At 38.9% G+C, this 21,199-nt stretch overlaps 1 pseudogene; it reads right to left on the reverse strand.

Moving 5' to 3' along the window:
- Window positions 1–945: 945 nt before the first annotated feature.
- The window catches only part of LOC137498495 (uncharacterized), a 62,733-nt pseudogene continuing 42,479 nt past the window's right edge, over window positions 946–21,199 (reverse strand).

A 21,199-nucleotide genomic window follows, 5' to 3' on the forward strand; every position in this document is an offset into this window, starting at 1 on the left:
CCAAGTCTTATGGTGTGGGGAGCATAATGTTGTATGGGTGTACCGATCTCCAAATTTTTGAACGGGGTACACTAACCGGTAAACAGTGTACTCCTTCCCCATGTGCTTTTTTCCCCAGGGTGCATTCGGCCCTGACTTAATTTTTATGGATGACAATGAACGACCGCATCGAACAGCGCAGGTGGAGCAGCTCTTGTAACGAGAGAATATTCGGCGAATGGACTGGCCTGCCCGTTCCCCCTTCTTAAATCCTATCGATCACATATGGGACATGTTGACATTGCAGCATGTCCACATGCACCTATGTCCATCCAGCCATTGTCAACCACACTGGTGGAGGAATGGAACGCCCTACCACAAGAACTCCTTACCAATCTTGTGGCCAGCATGGGAACACGTTGCAGAGCATGCATCGCTGTCCGCGGTGATCACACACGCTTTTAAGTACCATTACCCTTCTGTTGTAATGTCCAGGGGACCATCATAAGTTGCAGTGATTTATGTGTAATTTATTGTCTCTGCATTAAAGTGTAATTTCTATTCATCTCATCGCATATTCCTTTCAGTTGCCTACCGTACCATACTGTAGCAGTTCATCGTATGTATGGTTGAAGTATCATCGAGCTATGTTACTCGGGAGTGACACAGCATGCGAAAGTTACTTTCGTCCTTTAGGTTTGCACAGACGTGTATTTTGTACATATTAAATAGTATTAGAACAATAAAAAGATGCATGGGTAAATGTGAGTCATTAAATGTCTTTAAAATATTCTGTATCTACTTGATGAAATGTTTGAGACTGACATCACTTGTTGAAAGATCGACATGGATAGAAGATATCACATTATAGGAGTTCATTTTCGTTGCCAGTATTGGCATTTAAGAAAAGTATTATCAATAATAATCCTGTGAAATTCTTGTTAACCTAATCATGATCTGTTTAATTTAGTCATGTGAACCTGTAGAAAAGGAGAAACCGGAATATTAGTTATTGTAACACAATTTTAAGTGATATTGAGTATGGGTAAATCAGTACTTGAACTTACATTCTGACTTCCAGTCCCAGTTATTGTGGTTATCAGGTAAAATGGTCACCGGGTCACTGCGTACCGTTGTCTGTTCAAGCCTGTTAGTGAGAGGAAGTAGAACTGACAAGGTCATTGAGTTGACTGATGAGGAGCTTATTACTTGTTTTGCGCGTGTTGATGTTCAGTAATTCGTCATATAATATTTTGTTTTCTCTTGTGATTTCATTGAGATTGCGTGCTTGGTTTATCTTTGATCTTTTTGTATGTGTAAATTCTCAAGGGTATATAGAAATGTTCCTTTATTAGCTATTGGAGTAACGTCATGTCTTTGTTGATGGTAGTAAATTTGTGATTATTGCCATTCATGTGTTCATTATTCGCAGAAAATGTGTTTGAAATATGATTACAACTTAAAATGGGCTGTGAAACACCCATCAAAAATGACTGATATGTACATCTTACACAGAAATGTTATATCTTCCTTTCATCTTCTATTATAAGTTCAGCATAAAATATCTTATCAAGAACTTGTCCTTCAGAAATTACCTTAAATAAAAGTGTATATTCCTAGGGGCTTACACATTTATATGCCAGTTTTGAACTATTTAATGATGAGAAATAAAGAATTATATTATCCTCCAAAGCTACGGTAAGGTGTACCCATTTCAACGGTAATCTCATTCCCAAAACCAGTAACTATCATACCGAAATGGTTCCAGGGAGGACTGCGGATGAAGCCTTGTTCTTTTAGGGCAATGATCTCGCACATTCCATTAGCATTGTACCCAATAACGTAGACCACGCATTTAAATCTCAGTCGATGTATTACTGTAAATATCGACAAAGATCTTTTCATCATAGTCGTACAGCCCTCCCAGTTTGAGATCAAGCAACCAATACTGGCCTGCAAGCAGGAGGTGAGTTAAGGGTCGACGTTTTTGACATCGATCTTGGAACTTTAAAGAAAGGACAAATTAGTCATCAGTGTGTCTTGAGTGAATATGATAAAATTTGGGAAACGAACCCATCCTATAAGAATCACTCCCTGTTCTAAATTAACATTACAAAGGGAAACCCAAAACCCTTTTGAATCCTCGTGAGTTTCTTTGCGATTTTTATGACGTACCCTGTACACATCTCCATATCTATTTTCCTGTGAGTAAGGGTCTGAAGGGCCTTGGCCTACCAAGCGACCGCCGCTCAGCCCAAAGCCCAGCAGATTACGAGGTGTCGTGTAGTCAGCACGGCGAATCCTCTCCGCCGTTATTCTTGTCTTTCTAGACCGCAGCCGCTATCTCACCGTCAGATAGCTTCTCAATTCTAATCACGTAGGCTGAGTGGACCTCGAACCGGCCCTCATATCCAGGTAAAAGTCCCTGACCTGGCCGGGAATCGAACCCGTGACGTCCGGATAAGAGATAAGCACGCTACCGCTACACCACGGGGCCAGCATGAAGATGTACATACTGACAGAAAAATTGATCTGGAAAGATCTGTAGTATCCGAAGGCAAGCACGGCCAAAAGGGAGGAATGCATTATCAGAGAGATATCTTGGCTAGATAAATCGCTGGGACCATAATCAATAATTTGCATGCGAATAGACCCTGAAAATTCTATGAATATTTTCGAAAATCAAGTAATTGACATACTGGTACTAAATCAAGTACGGCATTCAGACCAGCAATTCTGTTTAATGGTGTTTTATAAAATATGACAATATTTTCTCCACAGTTCTTGCATGATTGACATCTCCTTCAACATGTTTATCATTTACGTCACCTAAGTTACTAAGTGTAATATCTTCATTAATGTAATTACTTTCGTGACGGAATACTTTCCCCTCACGAGGGTTATAATCTCAGTAGTTTTCAAATATCTTTCTCACTGGCTGCGTTGTTATTTACATCTGACCTACTGTATGTCAGTCTTGGTACACTTTCTTAGTACACTTAGTACAGTCTCTCAAAATGTTCGAAGTAAATTAACAGTACTGAGTAGCCCTTTTCTTGTCTGTCGGACGATCGGCTGAAAATTCTTATGGAAGAGTGCCATGCCAGCTTATGGTCTACAATAGGTGTATATGGAAGGGTTCCGTAAGTATGCACCAATGAGTTACGAAACGCTGGTTTATCCCCACTCAACTAACAAACTTCCATGCTTTTAGAACGAGTTTAAATGATAGCATTCGCTATGAATAGCCCTAAACGCTGCATGTCACTCTCTGATCATAATAGAAGTACACTACACAAGCCTATTGCTTAAATATGTATCGGATAAATCTCGTATATTAAAGATAAAAACACGAAATATTTTAACATGGAAGTCCATAGCACAGCACGAGGTACACAATGTTCGACGCCCATTCTTCTGTAGAAAGGTCTCTTAGCTTTTGTCAGCGAGTATACAAAACACACCCAGGTCAGTGATCTACATAAAAATAATTGTAGTCTCTCTCGGATTGCTACTTTTCTCCTATCGTAATCGGCTTGTTACCGAATCGTATTTGGCTAAAATAGCATCTAAATATAAAATAACTTCCAGGTTTTAAGGCTCTATTTTTATTTTGCTCCGTCGTTGATGCCAATTATCGTAATTCTCGCAAGGCAATAGTCGAAGGCATGTTAAACATATAACTCTTATAATTTAACTTGTTTGTTGCCTCTGATGTTTCTCAAAAGTTTACTCTCATGCTGGATTCTTTTGAAAGTTCTCAGAGTGTTAAATAAACTGACCAACAATTTCTTCTACAGCACTGACCTTATTCCTCGATATTCTGTAAGACTTCTAGTAAGGAGGTGTTTCTCTTGATATTTGGTCGTCTTTAGAACATTCGTTGATGAAGAAATTATGTTTCATGGCACTCATTTACAGTTCATCGACTTTAAGGTTCTTAAAATTGACGGGCTGAGTGGCACAGACTGTTAATGCGCTGGCCTTCTGAGCTCAACTTGGCAGGTTTGATCCTGACTCAGTCCGGTGGCATTTGAAGGTGTTCAAATACGTTAGCCTCCGGTCCTTATATTTACTGGCACGTAAAGGAACTCCAGCGGGACAAAATTCCAGCACCTCGCTTTCTCCGAAAATCGTTAAAAAGTAGTTAGGGGGACGTAAAAGCTTTATTATTATTATTATTATTATTATTATTATTATTATTATTATTATTATTATTATTATTATTACAAGTTGTCATGGGTTACTTTGTAACCATTCTCGTCATCGTATTCTTCACGCAGGCCTGTGAAGCTCCATACTGAAAATTCAGATGATCAGACATATCAACCTTACGGCAGAACACCGTCGGGTATTGGTCCTACCGTATTTCATTAACAAGGATTGTCCGATTATTACAGTAACTAGCTAGTTCGTAGTTTCAAATGACTGTTGATATCATGATCATAGCCGTAGCACCTCCAGTTTTATGTGGAATCTAAACTACAGGAGCAAGGTATTTGATGTGATGAGCGCCTCATGCTTTGGCCAAAATTCGCACACACTCACCTCTATGATAAACTAGTGACGAGAGTACTCCCTTTGAATCCCTGGAGTTACACATATTTCTACAGAACCCACGGTACAGTGTGTATTTTAGGGTATTTTCTATAGTTAGGTAGATATGAACTCGATGGATGAAGCTGTGTGAATCAAACGACTTTGGTGGAGGGCACATGTGAGGTGAATGGAGGTGTATAAGTTACTTGGGAGAATAAAGGACTCTGTTTTGGAGTGTAAGGGAAACGGAGAGACAAAGACGTCGAAGGTTACACCCACAAGGGAAGACCACGACGTTCGGATTACGAACAATCTTCAAACTTTGTACACTTTTGGTAGTGCATTAGGACAACATAATGTGCAAGTAGTAAGGTGATCTTCAAATCATTATAAACAACATCATGAGGACCAGTGAAACCTGCGGTTTATCCTTGAATATTAACAAGGCCAAGCGGATTGTATTCTCGGAAACACCAAAACAGGCTACCCTTTACATCAACAACAACGTCCAACAAGTATCTTCCATCAAATATCTTGGAACTCTAGTGAACCAGCATTGTGATTCAAAATGTGAAATCTTATCCAGGATTGGACAAGCAAAAAATATGTTCAATACCATGAGGACCTTATTCACCAGCCGAAAACTCAACCTCCAGCTCAGAGTTCGAATGCTACGTTGTTATGTCTTTCCTGTCCTTCTGTATGGTTTCAAAGGGTGGACGCTCAGCCCTTTATTGGAGAAGCGGATTGAATCTTTTGAAACGTACGTATACAGAAGAATACTCCGAATATCTTGGGTAGAAAAAAAGACAAATGAAGAAGTCTTCAACATCTTGAACAAGAAGAAAGAGCTTCTCACAACCATCAAGGATCGGGCACATCATGAGAGGTGAACGAAGGAAAGATTGAAGGGAAATGATCTGTGGGAAGAAGGAGAAATTCCTGGCTGAAAGGTTTGCGGCGGTGGTATGGACATACGTCGATAGAAATCTTCCATGCTGCTTTTCGCGTGTAATCATAATCAGTTGGATCGGCAACCTTCGGAGGGAGACGGCGTCATAAGAAGAAGAAGTAAAGTGTACTACTTACGCGTTCTCGAAAAAATCGCAAGAGAAGTTTTCGCGTCAAATATGTACCGGTGCGTTGCGATCATAAGCACGAGATGGCGGCGGTCGAGTGGTTAACGATTAAGCTCCGTAATCGCTGACTTGCTGATGCGAGTCACGCTCATCCATTATCTTTTCAACACTGGTCATATTATTTCGTAAATATCACAATTCAAAGGTAATAAAATGAAAAAATACGTGTATTTAAAAGAACTTTTATTGAATTTCCCAAGTTATTTGGATGTTTAGTAATTTTTATCGTTACAAAAAAAAATATTGCCACCTCTGTGGTGTAGTGGTTGAAATGATTAGCTGCCATTGCCGGAGGCCCGGATTCGATTTTTGGCTCTGCCACTAAATTTGAAAAGTTGTACGAGGGCTGGAACTCAGCCTTGGGTGGTCAACAGAGTAGAGGAGGGCTCGATTCCCACCTCAATCATCCCCGAAGTGCGTTTCGGGTGTTTCCTACTTCTCCTCCAGGCAAATGCCTGGATGGTACCTAACTTAAGGCCACGCCCACTTCCTTCCCTCTTGCTTGTGTATCCCTTCCAATTTTCCCATTTTCTCTCACAAGGCCCCTGTTCATTATAGCAGGCCATATTCCTCAGTTGTGTCCCCGACCCAAAGTCTCACGCTCAAGTACACTGCCCTTGAGGCGCTAGAAGTGGGATCCCTCGCTGATTCCGAGGAATAAACCAACCCTGGAGGATAAACAGATTAAGAAAGAAAGACAAAAATATATCTATATATATAAAATAGCTTGTACTGACTGACTGACTGACTGACTGACTGACTGACTGACTTATCATCATCGCCGAGCCAAAACTAATGGACATACTAAAATGAAATTTTGGGGATATATTCATATTAGGATGTAGGTACTCGCTAAGAGAGGATTTTTGGATATTTCGCCGCTAAGGGGGTGAAAAGGGGGGTGAAATATTAAAATGAGTGTATCTATATCTCAAAACTTCCAATGTTTACAAATGTAAAAATGTAAACATTAGTATTTAGAATCTTCTTAAAAAATAAGGAAATATGTATTTTTTTGTTTTCAGAAAATCCCAATAGGACGGGTGAAAAAGGGTGAAGAAGGGGTTGAACGATTTTAATCAGGACACCGGTACTTATATCTCAGAAACTGAAGGTATTACAGACCTGAAAATTGGTACTATTGATCACTTTTCAAAATAAACACGTACTTTTTTGTTTTTGGAAAATCCAATTAATGGGAGGGTGAAAAGGGGGGTGAATTTTTAAAATGAGTGTATCTATATCTAAAAACTTTGAAAGTTTACAGATGTAAAAATTGGTATTTAGAATCTTCATTAAAAATAAGGAAACACGTATTTTTTCGGAAAATCCCAATAGGAAAGGTGGTTAGGGGTGAAAAAAGGGCTGAATGCATTTGTTACGGAGTTATCCGTGGTAGTTAGAGGTGAAAGAAGGTGCTGGCTGGAATAGGTCTCAACTACAAAATTAAAGTTAATTTAGAACTTGAACAAAGGTTATATTTTCTTTTCAAAATCAACAAATAACAACAACAGAGTAACAGGTACCAAGTAGCAGGAAAACAAGTTAAGACATTAGAATTCGTTACAAGATTTGGGCTTCGAGCCCCAAGATTAATTTCTGAGCTCTCAGCTCACCACCACAATTACTAAAGGGCAGAAAACCCCTAAGTACGAGGAGCACTTGCTCCTAATTACAATGTTAAGAAAAAGAGCAGACCCGCTCTCAATATTACAAGCCTATCAAAGGCTACAACAAACATCATTTCTATCTGCCCTTAAGGCGCACAAGGAAACAGGGGTAATTAATACCCAACCTACGGGGCCTTCGCATGAAGAAAACAAAACATCAGGTTAAGTTACTGGCCCAAAGTACAAAAGAGTTTGGAGGCGTGAACTTGCACTCCTAAATACACTTTTAAAACCTAAGTGGCTCTAGGCCGAAAATACAGGGACTAATCCCAAGCTAGGGAGGTGACACGTATGAGAAAACTTTACTACATTAAAGAAGAGAAGAACGGTTATGAAAACGTAGTCACCTCCTTTTTCAAAAATGAAGGGGAGTTCGAGAGGGTGAAGCACTCTCTATCCCCGCTTTACAGATTTATAATTTATAGATTTTACATAGACAGAAAAGAATTTACATTTTAAAAAGATAGGTTACATACTAAAGGTTTCGAACCCTCCCCGAGAGTTAAACTGCTGAGCTAGCAAGAAATGAAGATGTTAACAGGCCATCACCTTGTAGAAGAACTGCTGCTTGAAGAAAGAGACGCTTCCCGCCCCCTGCTACATATTCACACACTATGAAAGATGTTACTGCAGTGGCCCCGAGACAAGAAAATCAGCAGTTTATATACCCTCGTGGAAGATTCGAGACCTTTCAGGAATGAGTAGACACACCCTTTCGTTTTTATTGGATAACAGCAAAAACTAATACACAAGACGAGGAAGAAACACCTTATTGGTGGAAAATTAATTACTGAAATTCATGATTGGCTACATTCAAAACAGGCGGAAAGAAAGGATTTATATTGCCAAACCACAAACCACAGAACAAAATTTAGTAAAAACAAAACTTAGTAATACCATATTTCTATACATCAGAGTGCGTTATCATAGTTTTTGGTAGAGACATCTGTTAGAGAATGTCCCAACTTCTTGATACGGAGCAAACAAACACAAATCGAAATAGACACAGTTCTGAATACTTCAAAATTACCAAATTTACAGTAGTGACATCTTCCGAAAAACCGTTGAGTTAATTCAGTTTGTTAAAGTTCAGGCTTTCTCCTTTAGAGGAGTTTCAACTGGCGCAATATTTGAATTAGCGGCGTGGAGGTGTACCGCCCGGTACAGCATTTAATGAGGATAATTATCTCAGAAACTGAAAATATTACAGACCTGAAAATTGGTGTTTTGGATCTCCTTTAAAAATAAAGAAACACGTACTTTTGTTTTTGGAAAATTCAATTAATTGGGGGGTGAAAAGGGGGTGAACTTTAAAATAAGTGTATCTATATCACAAAACTTTTAAAGTTTATAGATGTAAAAATTAGTATTTAGAATCTCCTTTAAAAATAAAGAAACACGTATATTTTTGTTCTCGGAAAATCCCAATAGGAATGGTGGAAAAGGGTGAAAATATGTTGAATGCCTTTAATGAGGCTAATTATATTTCAGAACCTGAACATATTACAGACCTGAAAATTGGTATTTGGGATCTACTTTAAAAATAATAAAGAAACAGGTATTTTTCGTTTTTTGAAAATCCAAACAATTGGGGGTGAAAAGGGGGTGAATTTTTAAAATGATTGTATCCACATCTTAAAATTTTAAAATTTTACAGATGTGAAAATTGGTATTTTGAATCTCCTTTAAAAATAAAAAACATGTATTTTTTGTTTTCGGAAAATCCCAATTGGGGGGTGTAAAAGGGTGAATAATGGGTTGAATGCCTTTCATGAGGATACATATATCTGAGAAACTGAAGATATTACTGAACTGAAAATTTGTATATGGGATCTCCTTTAAAAATAAAGAAACATGTATTTTTTGTTTTTGGAAAATCCAATTAATGGCGGTTAAATACGAGTGACATTTTGGGGTGAACTCCTTGAAAGACTGTATCTACAGAATATCTGAGAAACATAGAATGTTACAGACGAAAAGAGTGATATTTGGAATCTGATGTAAATGTAAGGAAACATGGGCGATTTGTTTTTGAAAACTCCTCTTAAGGGGAACTAAAAAGTGGGTGAAATTTTAAAATGAGAATTTATACAGTATATCTCAAAAAACTTAGCATGTTACAGAAGTGAAAATTGTATTTTTGTCTCTATTAAGAATAAGTAAACGTGTATTTTTAGTTTTCGGAAATACCACTTGGGTGGAAGGGGATAAAAGTGACTGAAAATGGTTTTGAATTCTTTTAATTAGGCTACTGATATCTCAAAAATGAAGATGTTACAGACGTGAAATTTGATATTTGGAATCTGCTTTAAAAGTAAAGAAGCACGTATTCTCGGAAATCCATTGAACGGGGAGGGGGGGGGGGTGTGGAAAGAATTGAAAAATTAATTGACTTAATTGCATGAGAATACTTACATCTAATAAAAACTAAAGTTGTTAAGGCCTACAGACATGAAAATTGGTATTTGGATCTGTTTCAAAAACAATGAAAAACCATTTTTAGAAGGGTGGAGAATCACCTTGGGGGGCGGGAGTGAATAGGAGTTGAATTCCTTTCATGAGGACACATAAGTCAAAAATTGAGGAAGTTACAGTCGTGATAATTGGTATTTAGAAGATCCTTTACTATTAAAGAAAGAAGTAATTTTTGTAGGAAAATTCACTTGGTGGGGAGGAGTGTGAAAGGGAAAGAAGTGAATTATTTTAATCTCAGAACTGAAGGTCATAGACGTGAACATGGGTGTTTGGAATCTTCTGTGAACATAAAGGAACACGCATTCTTTTAGTTTTTTTTTTGGGTCAGGGGGTAAATAAACTTAACGGCGGTGGGGTGTAAAAGGAGGTGAGACCAATTGATTTTACTGTTCATAATGTATTATAAGGAGCCTACATTGCTCAGGCGGCAGCGCGCCGGCGTCTCACAGCTTGGTTCCGTGGTTCAAATCCTTTTCTCTCCATGTGACATTCGTGCTGGACAAAACGGAGGCGGGACAGGTTTTTCCCCGGATACTCCGGTTTTCCCTGTCATCATTCATTCCAGCAATACTGTCCAATATAATTTAATTTCATTTGTCATCCATTAATCATTGCCCCAGAGAAGTGCGACAGGTTTCGGCTGCCGGCACAATATCTATTGTCGCCGGTAGACGGGGTCTTTATTCATTTCATTCCTGACCCTGTCGAATGACTGGAAACAGGCTGTAGATTTTCGATGTACTAATTCTGATCATAAACCGATCATTTTTCATCTTTCCTGGGTTCGTTTTCAAGAGCCATCTTTTCCTTCGGAGAACGTTCTTAGATTACAGTAGATTCTCCTGGCATATAAATAAAAATTTAAACACATTTGAAATAAACGATAGGAATGAGATTGACCGTCCAGTTTTTCACCTCTATATAAGGTCAATAATGCATGGAAGTATGTCATTCGTACGGCCAGAAATCCCCCACACTTGCCTACGCGCGGCAATGGTGCTGTCCACCTTCTCACAAATGACAATGGCAGCAGAAGTAATTACCGCCAAGTAGCGGTCTTGCATCTTGCTGTTGGTCCCAGCACATCTATAATAATAATAATAATAATAATAATAATAATAATAATAATAATAATAATAATCTTGACCGTCGTCAAAATGTGCGGACCGCGCTGGAAACGGGTTCTGGCCGGGTAATGACTACAAATGCAGTCCGGCCGCGGGTTCAGTACCGCCAAGGCACCCAAGACGACACCACGCCGGACCTTACAGGAAAAGATGGCAAAGATTTAGGGACCCAACTGAATGGCTGGAATACCTGGACCTAGCCCGGGAAGTACGAAATCGATTGCTGGAAAGAAAGATTGAAAAATGGGAGGAACTTTGCCGTAATCTCTCAGAAGACGAGTCAGGTCGCGAATTTCGGCGGATTATATATAAAACGTTAAGTATTTAATTATAAATGTCAGTATAATATCGTAGCGAAGCACGGGTATCTTCCTAGTATCTCTATATATAAAGTAGCTTGTCCTGACTGCCTGACAGATTCATCATCGCCGAGCCAAAACTACTGGACATAATGAAATGAAATTTTGGGTATACATTCATATTAAGATGTAGGTGCATGCTAAGGGAGGATTTTTGGATATTCCGTCGCTAAGGGGGTGAAGAGGGGGGTAAAATTTTAAAATGAATGTATCTATATCTCAAAACTTTAAAAGTTTACAAATGTGAAAATTGGTATTTAGAATCTTCTTTAAAAACAAGGAAACACATATTTTTTGTTTTCAGAAAATCCCAATAGGACGGGTGAAAAGGGCGAAAAAGGGGTTGAATGCCTTTAATCATGATACCGGTACTTATAACTCAGAAACTGAAGATATTACAGACCTGAAAATTTGTACTTCTGATCTATTTTAAAAATAAAGTAACACGTATTTTTTTTGCTAGTTGCTTTACGTCGCACCGACACAGATAGGTCTTATGGCGACGATGGGACAGGAAAGGGCTAGGAGTGGGACGGAAGCGGCCGTGACCTTAATTAAGGTACAGCCCCAGCATTCGCCTGGTGTGAAAATGGGAAACCACGGAAAACCATCTTCAGGGCTGCCGATAGTGGGGTTCGAACCTACTATCTCCCGAATACTGGAACACGTATTTTTTGTTTTTGGGAAAATCCAATTAGTGGGAGGGTGAAAAGGGGGTGAATTTTTAAAATGAGTGTATCTATATCTCAAAACTTTGAAAGTTTAGAGATGTAAAAATTGGTATTTAGAATCTTCATTTAAAATACGTATTCTTTTGTTGTCGGAAAATCCCAATAGGAGGGGTGGTAAGTGTTGAAAAGTGGGTTGAATGTATTTAATGAGGATACTTATATCTCAGAAACTGAAGATATTACAGACCTGAAAATTTGCACTTTTGATCTCTTTTAAAAATAAAGAAACAAGTTTTTTTGGAAAATTCAATTAATGGGAGGGTGAAAAGGGGGGTGAATTTTTAAAATTAGTGTATCTATATCTCAAAACTTTTAAAGTTTACAAGTGTAAAAATTGGTATTTAGAATCTTCATTAAAAATAAAGAAACACGTATTTTTTGTTTTCGGAAAATCCCAATAGGAGGGGTGGAAAGGGGTGAAAAAGGGGTTGAATGCATTTAATGAGGATACCTATATCTCAGAAACTGAAGATAATACAGACCTGAAAATTGGTGTTTGGGATCTTCTTTAAAAATGAAGAAAAACGTATTTTTTGTTTTTGGAAACTCCAATCAATGGGGGGGTGAAAATGGGGTGAATTTTTAAAATGAGTGTATCTATATCACAAAACTTTTAAAGTTTATAGATGTAAAAATTGGTATTTAAAATCTCCTCTAAAAACAAAGAAACATGTATTTATTATTTTCGGAAAATCCCAATAGGAGGCGTGACAATGCCTTTAATGAGGATAATTAAATCTCAGAAACTGAAGTTATTACAGACCTGAAATTTGGTAATTGGGATCTCCTTTAAAAATAAACTTTTTTTTTTTTGCTTTTGGAAAGTCCAAATAGTGGGGGGTGGGTGAAAAAGGGGGATTTTTAAAATTAGTGTATCTATATCTCAAAACTTTAAAAGTTTGCGCATGTAAAAATTGATATTTAGAATCTCCTTTAAAAATAAAGAGACACGTATTTTTTGTTTTTGGAAAATCCAATTAATGGCGGTTGAACAGGAGTGACATATTGGGGTGAATTTTTTGAAAGACTATATCTGCAGAATATGTGAGAAACGTAGAATGTTACAGACGTAAAAAGTGGTATTTGGAATCTCCTGTAAATGTAAAGAAACGTAGGTGATTTGTTTCTGGAAACTCCTCTTAAGGGGAACCAAAAAGGGGGTGAAATTTTAAAATGAGAATTTCTTCAGTACATCTAAAAAAACTTAACGTGTTACACAAGTGAAAAAATGTATTTTTAAAACGTGTATTTTAAGTTTTCGGAAATACCACTTGGGTGGATTGAGGGTAAAGGTGACTGAAAATGGTGTTGAATTCTTTTAATTGAGCTACTGTTGTCTCAAAAATGAAGACGTTACAGACGTGAAATTTGATATTTGGAATCTGCTTTAAAAGTAAAGAAACACTTATTCTCGGAAAATCCAATGAATCGTGGGGGGGTGAAAGAATTGAAAAATTAATTGACTTACTTGTATGAGAATACTTACATCTAATAAAAACTAAAGTTTTTAAGGCCTACAGACGTGAGAAATGTTATTTGGATCTCCTTTAAAAACAAAGAAAAGCCCGTTTGGGGGTTGAATCATCTTGGGGGGCGGGAGTGAAAAGGAGTTGAATTCCTTTCATGAGGACACATAAATCAAAAACTGAAGAAGTTACAGTCGTGATAATTGGTATTTAGAAGATCCTTTACTCTTAAAGAAACAAGTGTTTTTTGCCTGAAAATTCACTTATGTGGGGAGAATTGTGAAAGTGAGAAAAGTGAATTATTTTAATTTCCGAACTGAAGGTAATAGACGTGAACATCGCTGTTTAGAATCTCCTTTAAACATAAAGAAACACGCCTTCTTTTATTTTTTTGGGGGGGGGGGACTTAACGGCGGTGGGGTGTAAAATGAGGTGAGACCAATTGATTTTACTGTTCATTATATATTCATAAGGAGCCTCGGTTGCTCAGGCGGCAGCGCGCCGTCCTCTCACAGCTGGGTTCCGTGGTTAAAATCCCGGTCACTCCATGTGACATTCGTGCTGGACAAAACGGAGGTGGGAGAGGTTTTTCTCCGTTTACTCCGGTTTTCCCTGTCATCATTCATTCCAGCAAAAGTGTCCAATATTTAATTTCATTTGACTTTCATCGATCATTGCCCCAGAGGAGTGCTTCGGTAGCCTGCACAATTCCTATTGTCGCCGCTGGATGGGGTCTTCATTATTTCCATTCCTGACCCTGTCGAATGACTCGAAACAGGCTGTAGATTTTCGATGTACTTATCGTGATCATAAACCGATCAATTTGAATCTCTCCTGGGATCGTTTTCAGGAGCCATCTTTTCCTTCGGAGAACGTTCTTAGCTTACAGTAGATTCCGCTGGCATAGGCTATATATAACAATTTAAACACTTTTGAAATAAACGATAGGAATAAGATTGAACGTTCAAATTTTCACCTCTCTAATAAGTTCAATAATGTACGGAAGTATGTCATTCGTATGGCCAGAAATCCCGCACACTTGCCTACGCGCGACAATGGTGTTATTCACATTGTCAACAATGACAATGGCGGCAGATGTAATTTACCTCCAAGTAGCGGTCTTGAATATTGCTGTGTGGTCTAGAACATCAATAATAATAATAATAATAATAATAATAATAATAATAATAATAATAATAATAATAATAATAATAATAATAATAATAATAATAATAATAATAATAATAATAATAATCATCATAATAATGTTCTGGACCGTCGTCAAATGTGCGGACCGCGCTGGAAACGGGTCCGGGACGCTTAATGACTAAGAATGCAGTCCGGCCGCGGGTTCAGTATTGCCAAGGCCGTCAATACGACACCACGGTGGATCTCCTGAAGGATTTGATCCATATTTAATATGCTTATAGGAAAAGATGGCAAAGATTTAGGGACCCAACTGACCGGGTGGAATACCTGGACCTAGCCCGGGAAGTACGAAATCGATTGCTGGAAAGAAAGATTGAAAAAAGGAAGAAGGGAGGAAACTTGCCGTAATCTATTAGAAAACGAGCCAGATCACGAATTTTGGCGGATTCTCTCAGAAAACGAGTCAGATCACGAATTTTGGCGGATTCTCTCAGAAAACGAGTCAGACCGCGAATTTCGGCTGATTATATATAAATCAATAAGCATTCAATTCTAAATTTCAGTATAATACCGTAGCGAAGCACGGGTATCTTGCTAGTTATTTATAATTATCGACAGGTAAACGACCAAATGCATAAAGATTTCCTAAAAATGTATGCCTATCGTGATTTGAGAATTCCCTCATACCTGACAGTGAAATCTAGTATAGTACCCGGAATTGCTTTGCACCTGGACGCTTTGACCTGCACCGACCGGTTTGACAGTGGAAGGACAGGCTTGGAAGGCCCTTGTCAAACATCGATAAATAAAAGTGTGTGTGTATAACTTGCTTCAATAACACAGTGAGTTGCAATATATCAGAATATACACATAATGTACAATAAATCGTCGGATGTGCTTTCTATTTTATAAGTTGCAGGATGGTATTTCTCATATAGACACGGCAGACAAAAATCAAAACGCTACTACACCGAATGAATGCAATTTTCCCTCATTTACAAGGAATCTTCAGAGTTTTTATGGAAAAACAAACCTCGTTGACATTCCGAAACATTTCTCTTTCTTCCGGCAATTTGGATGCAAACATGCATAATGCAACATTTTCGTAAATATCGGTGCTGATAATTGGTGATGTACTATAGAACGTGTTTTAATAGCATCTTCACGACAAGAAATTTCTCGTTCGTTTTCAAGTAAATATGAACAATGTTGAAGATGCTTGGTAAAGTTTTTGACTTGCCTAGAGAAATAAACGTCACACGGTTGGCAAATCGGAGTGCATTTCGGGGGTATTACTTTAACCGTTCAATTTCAAAGACCTGCATCATCAGTAAAGATTTCATCGTACTAACGAGGATTCTGTGGTTCTCCAAATGGAATGCTTGTCGCCGATACGTCACTTCTCCTATTCGCATGATGTTCAATCACGAAAGTTTAGCAAACCATCTCTACAGGATATGAGACCTAAACTCGTCGTATTCTTCCTGTAACCGTCAAGCAATCGCTGACCTCAACCACATATTCTTCGCGGGCCTTATTTATAATGTACAGCGGAAAAAATTAGTAACAACTTTACTTTCAATCGACTTCCAACTACCACTCAACATACAGTGCATTTTATCATCCCTGCAACCAGAGGTGTATAATGCAATCGCCGTATTCTTAAAATAAACCGATTTTAGACTATAACGTTTGACGTCCTACAACATCGGAAAACCGGGCGAGTTGGCCGTGTGGGTAGGATCGCGCAGCTGTGAGATTGCGTCCGGGAGAAAGTGAGTTCAAATCACACTGTCGGCAACGCTGAAGATGGTTTTTCGTAGCTTCCCTATTTTCACACCCGGCAAATGCTGGTTCTGTTCCTTAATTAAGGCCACGGTCGCTTCCTTCCTTATCCTAGGCCTTCCCCATCTCATCGTCGCATAAGATTTAGTCTGAGTCGGTGCGACGTAAAGCAAATAGCAAACATCGAAAAAAGAACGAAACATACTACAGATGCAGTGTTTAATGTTTCTCCTTTTTCTGTGTGTGTGAGGGGAGATGGGGGCGGGATGATGGTATTTCTTAAGAACTGAGAACTATTAAAACTACGAAATCCAAGTACAATATTGTGAAAGATTCAAATGTGAATACTTACTGTTTATAATTTGTATTCCATTGTGTTTATAGCTGGCTGTTTGCTCTGGCACCTAAAGCCAATAAAAAAGTACAAAAACAGGATTCGTTCGACCAATCCCCAAATAATTTATTATTAGTAAGATTTTGTTTTATCGACGTAGGGAAACATGACGCTGGCTAAAAATATATTATAAAACTGTGTGATAAATTTCCCAGATTTCGTACTTGTTACAACGTCGTTTGGAAGGTCATTCGTTAAATTGTCAACAGCTTTTTGAACACTTGGTCCAAGCTTTCCCGTGGCCTCTTGCAAACACAAAAACACTTGTGGGAATAATTCACCAGGCGTCGTCATCGCGTATTGTGCTGTGTATGAGTGTGGTAACGCTGTTCATATCGCTCGTTTTAACAAACACAGTTTTTGAATTTTTTCGGCGAGAGTTCTGTCATAAGTTAAATGGTACTGGCAACCTCACTGGCCTGTATTAATCACGACTTCCTTTTGTCACAATTTGGGATAATTGCCTTCGTCTGGAGTTGAAACTTCCTTGTGGCTTCTAGTGTTTCTTGCGAAGTCTTAGATTCCCTGTTACTCACATACAGTGTGATCTTCCTCTGTGCCGTTGTTTGAAATGTTAACCAATGAAAGTGATGCTTTAAAGATAAAGTCGTCCAACTGAAATTGGCCTGCAACAGCCAAAGCCCACTGCTGTAAGTACCTTGTTGTTACCCGGAGAAAATCAAAGTTTCATTTCATTACATACTGTTTCCTTCCAAAACGGATGTTGAAGATTTTTTTAAATGTTGTACAGTAATAACAATCTACACTTATTTGCTGATAATATTTGCGAGACTGCACGAAGCGTCATTGGTCCAAGAATCAATTATTGCAAATTTATCGATCGTTGTTCCTCCAGTTTTTATGTTTTTTTTCAATATCTTCAAATCGTCGTTTCCTTCTTAAATTTCGACATCCTTTTGTCTGGAGACATTTTAGATTCCATGTGGGGTGTTCTATTGCCAGTCATACTACTTTGATTTCTGTCTCCAACGGAGCGCATCCAGCTTTCGCCTTCTTTTCGGCTGGCTCATAATCCTCATCGTCGGACAAATCTCCTTCAACTGCATGGAATAGAGCTTCTTCATCCACTTCGTCGAAATTAATGAGGTCCTCATCGTAATAAGTATCGTCTCTCCTAACATTTCGACGGTAGACTGATACAGTTCTTCTCAAATCGCCATTGCATCTGAAGAAATCGTTTTTGATGATACTGTAACAATAAGGTCCGCTTCTAGAAGAAGACTTTGACAGTACACAAACGCAACTTTTAACTGACGTTTTGCAAATGCATTATACATTGAATTTTCATAACATTCATCGTTCGCAGTAGTCTAAGAAACGGGAATCACCTCCATTTATCCAGTACAAATATAAATTTTATGATTTTCAAAATATTCGCTCGTATATTATTCGTTCCTGCTACAATAGCAAGGTCTCACTGGGTCACCGCTACGCAAGTTAACTGCCGAATGATGCCTGTTCTACCACAACGGCCCTATACGAATAGAACCCAGGTACAATATTAGCCCTCCCCTAATCCTTTCACTGTCAAGCCGGTCTGAGCAGGTCAAAGCAGGTGCAATGCAGTTCCGGGTAACCTACCCGATTTCACTGTCAGGTATGAGGAATTTTGCAAATCACGACAGGCATACATTTTCATGGAAACTGTATGCATTTGGTAGTTTACTTGTCGATAATTATTATAATAATATACGTTTTGTAATGATAAAAATGAATAAGCAATGTTATTTGCTTTACGTCCCACTAACTACTTTTACGGTTTTCGTAGACGCCGAGGTACCGGAATTTGGTCCCGCAGGAATTCCTTTACATGCCAGTAAACCTTCCGACACGAGGCTGGCGTATTTGAGCACCTCGAAATACTGCCGGACTGAGCCAGGATCGAACCTGCCAAGTTGGGATCAGGAGACCCGCACCTCAACCGTCTGAGCCACACAGCCTAGAACATAAAAATTAGTAAAGAACCAAATATAATTGGAAATTCAATAAACGTTCATGCAAATACGCGCGTTTTTCCCTTATATTATCGTTAAAATTCAATATATAATAAGGAATATTAACCAGTGTAGATGATGAGCGGGATTTGATCCAGTTAGCCAGTGAACACGGGGCTTGACCGCTTACTACTTGACCGCCGGCATTCGAGCTCATGATCGCAATGCACCGGCACCTGTTTGACGCGAAAATTTATCTTGCGATCTTCTCGAGAACGCCTAAGTAGCACGCCTTAACTTTTACTACTTGCACATTACGTTGTCCTAGTGGACTACTAAAAGTGTACAAAGTTTGAAGATCGTCCGGACGTCGTGGCCTCCCCTTCTCAGTTTCTAACAATTTAAAGATATGAGGTGGGCAATAGAACTAAATGTGGACAGAGAACTAGTTACAAATAGAGGTTTGTGGCGGCGGTCAGGAAGTTATCCGAGGATTGCAGACTGAGCGGTGAAAGGCATAAATGTCTATAATGAGCATGTATGTATGTCTACATTCGTGAGTACGCAGAGCTGATGGCCAAAATGTTCAAAGTACGGAAATGTTTCTTCAGAAAGGACGACATCATCCTCCGATGAGATCGGCTGTGTAGCACACTTGGTTAGGTCAGAACACCTAATGCTCAAACCGAGCGAGTTGGCCGTGCGGCTGTGACCTTGCATTCGGGAGACAGTGAGTTCGAACCCCACTTTCGACAACCCTGAAGATGGTTTTTAGTGGCTTACCATTTTTCACACCAGGCAAATGCTGGGGCTGTGCCTTAAGGCAACGGTCGCTTCCTTCCCACTCCTAGCCCTTTCCTAATCCATCGTCACCAGAAGACTTATCTGTGACGGTGCGACGTGAAGCGAAATTCTAAAAAAGAGGAAAAGACTAAAAATAAATCTAACGCTCAAAGTTGCAGGATGGAATTCAGTTCAAACGACTGACATTTTGAAGTGCTAAAATACAAAATCCATGTATTACCGGCACGGTCAGAAAACTATTTCTAGGGTATAATTTGTCTCTTTCCACCCCCATCCATTTTTTAAGACGGATACCTGTTTAAGGGACGTTACTGAATAATAATGGAAATAATTATTATTACACGTCCTAACATTTTTACTGTTTTAAGAGACTCCAATTGCCGGAATTTAGTTCCGCAGGAACTCTTTCATGTACGGCAGTAAATCTACCGACACGACGGTGAAGATTTTACACCATCGAATACCACCATTTCTGAGCTCAAGTTGGCAGGTTCGATACTGGCTCAGTGCGGTGGTATTTGAAGATATAGTACTCAAATACGTCAGCCTCGTGTCGGAAGCTTAACTGGCACGTTAAAGAACACCTGCAGGACAAACTTTTACACCTCCGCGCCTCCGAAAAAATAGGTAGTGGGACGTAAAGCCAATAGGATTATTATTGAGCTAAGAAGGCCAACGATCTACGATATGAGCTACTCGGCACATCTACCTCACACAAGAAATCGTCCTTTGTACCGTTTTTATCCAACTAGGAAACTCCATTCATTTCTAAATGATGAAGGAAGTGCGAAAAGCTTAGTGCATTTGAAAGAACACAAATATTTTTTTCATAGTGCCATTATGCAAAGCGTCATGCAATTTTTAAAAAAGAGAAATGGTAATTCTACAATTAGAAAACAAATGTTATTAATTTTCTTAGATCATCACACCAATATTATTATGATTATTTTACAATTTGCTTTGGGTCGCACCGAAACAGGCAGGTCTTATGGCGACGATGGGATAGAAAAGTCTAGGTGTCGGAAGGGAGCTGCCGTGGCATTAATTAAGGTTGGTGTGAAAATGAGAAACCACGGAAAACAGTCTTCAGGGCTGCCCATAGTGGGGTTCAAACCCACTATCTCCCGAATGCAAGTTCACAACTGCATGTTCCTAACCGCACGGCCAACTCGCTCGATATTATTATCATCAGCAATCATTCACCACTGACCTGCATTTAGGGCAGTCGCCTTGATTGCAGATTCCCTATCACTTGTGTACAAATATTTTCTTAAATGATTTCAAAGAAGTTGGAAATTTATTGAGCATCTACAGTACGTCATTCCTCTTCCTATATTTGCCCAAATTCGTCCTCTTGAATTCCAGCTGTATTTTCATATCATAATATTTCCCAATTTTAAATGTTCCATTGTAGCTTGTTCGTCTACTAATATCATTCCGTGCCACTTTTCCGCTGACTGCTCGAAATATACCGCTTAGTCGAATAGTTCGTCTCCTAACTCGCAAGCCTTCCCGGGCCAAAATTTGCAACATTTTCGTAACACTACTCTTTTGTCGGAAATCACCCGGCACGACTCTTGTCACTTTCCTTTGGATCTTTTCCAATCCTTGAATCAGGAAATCCCGG

Source organism: Anabrus simplex, chromosome 2 (assembly GCF_040414725.1).
Source record: "Anabrus simplex isolate iqAnaSimp1 chromosome 2, ASM4041472v1, whole genome shotgun sequence".
Lineage (NCBI taxonomy): Eukaryota > Metazoa > Arthropoda > Insecta > Orthoptera > Tettigoniidae > Anabrus > Anabrus simplex.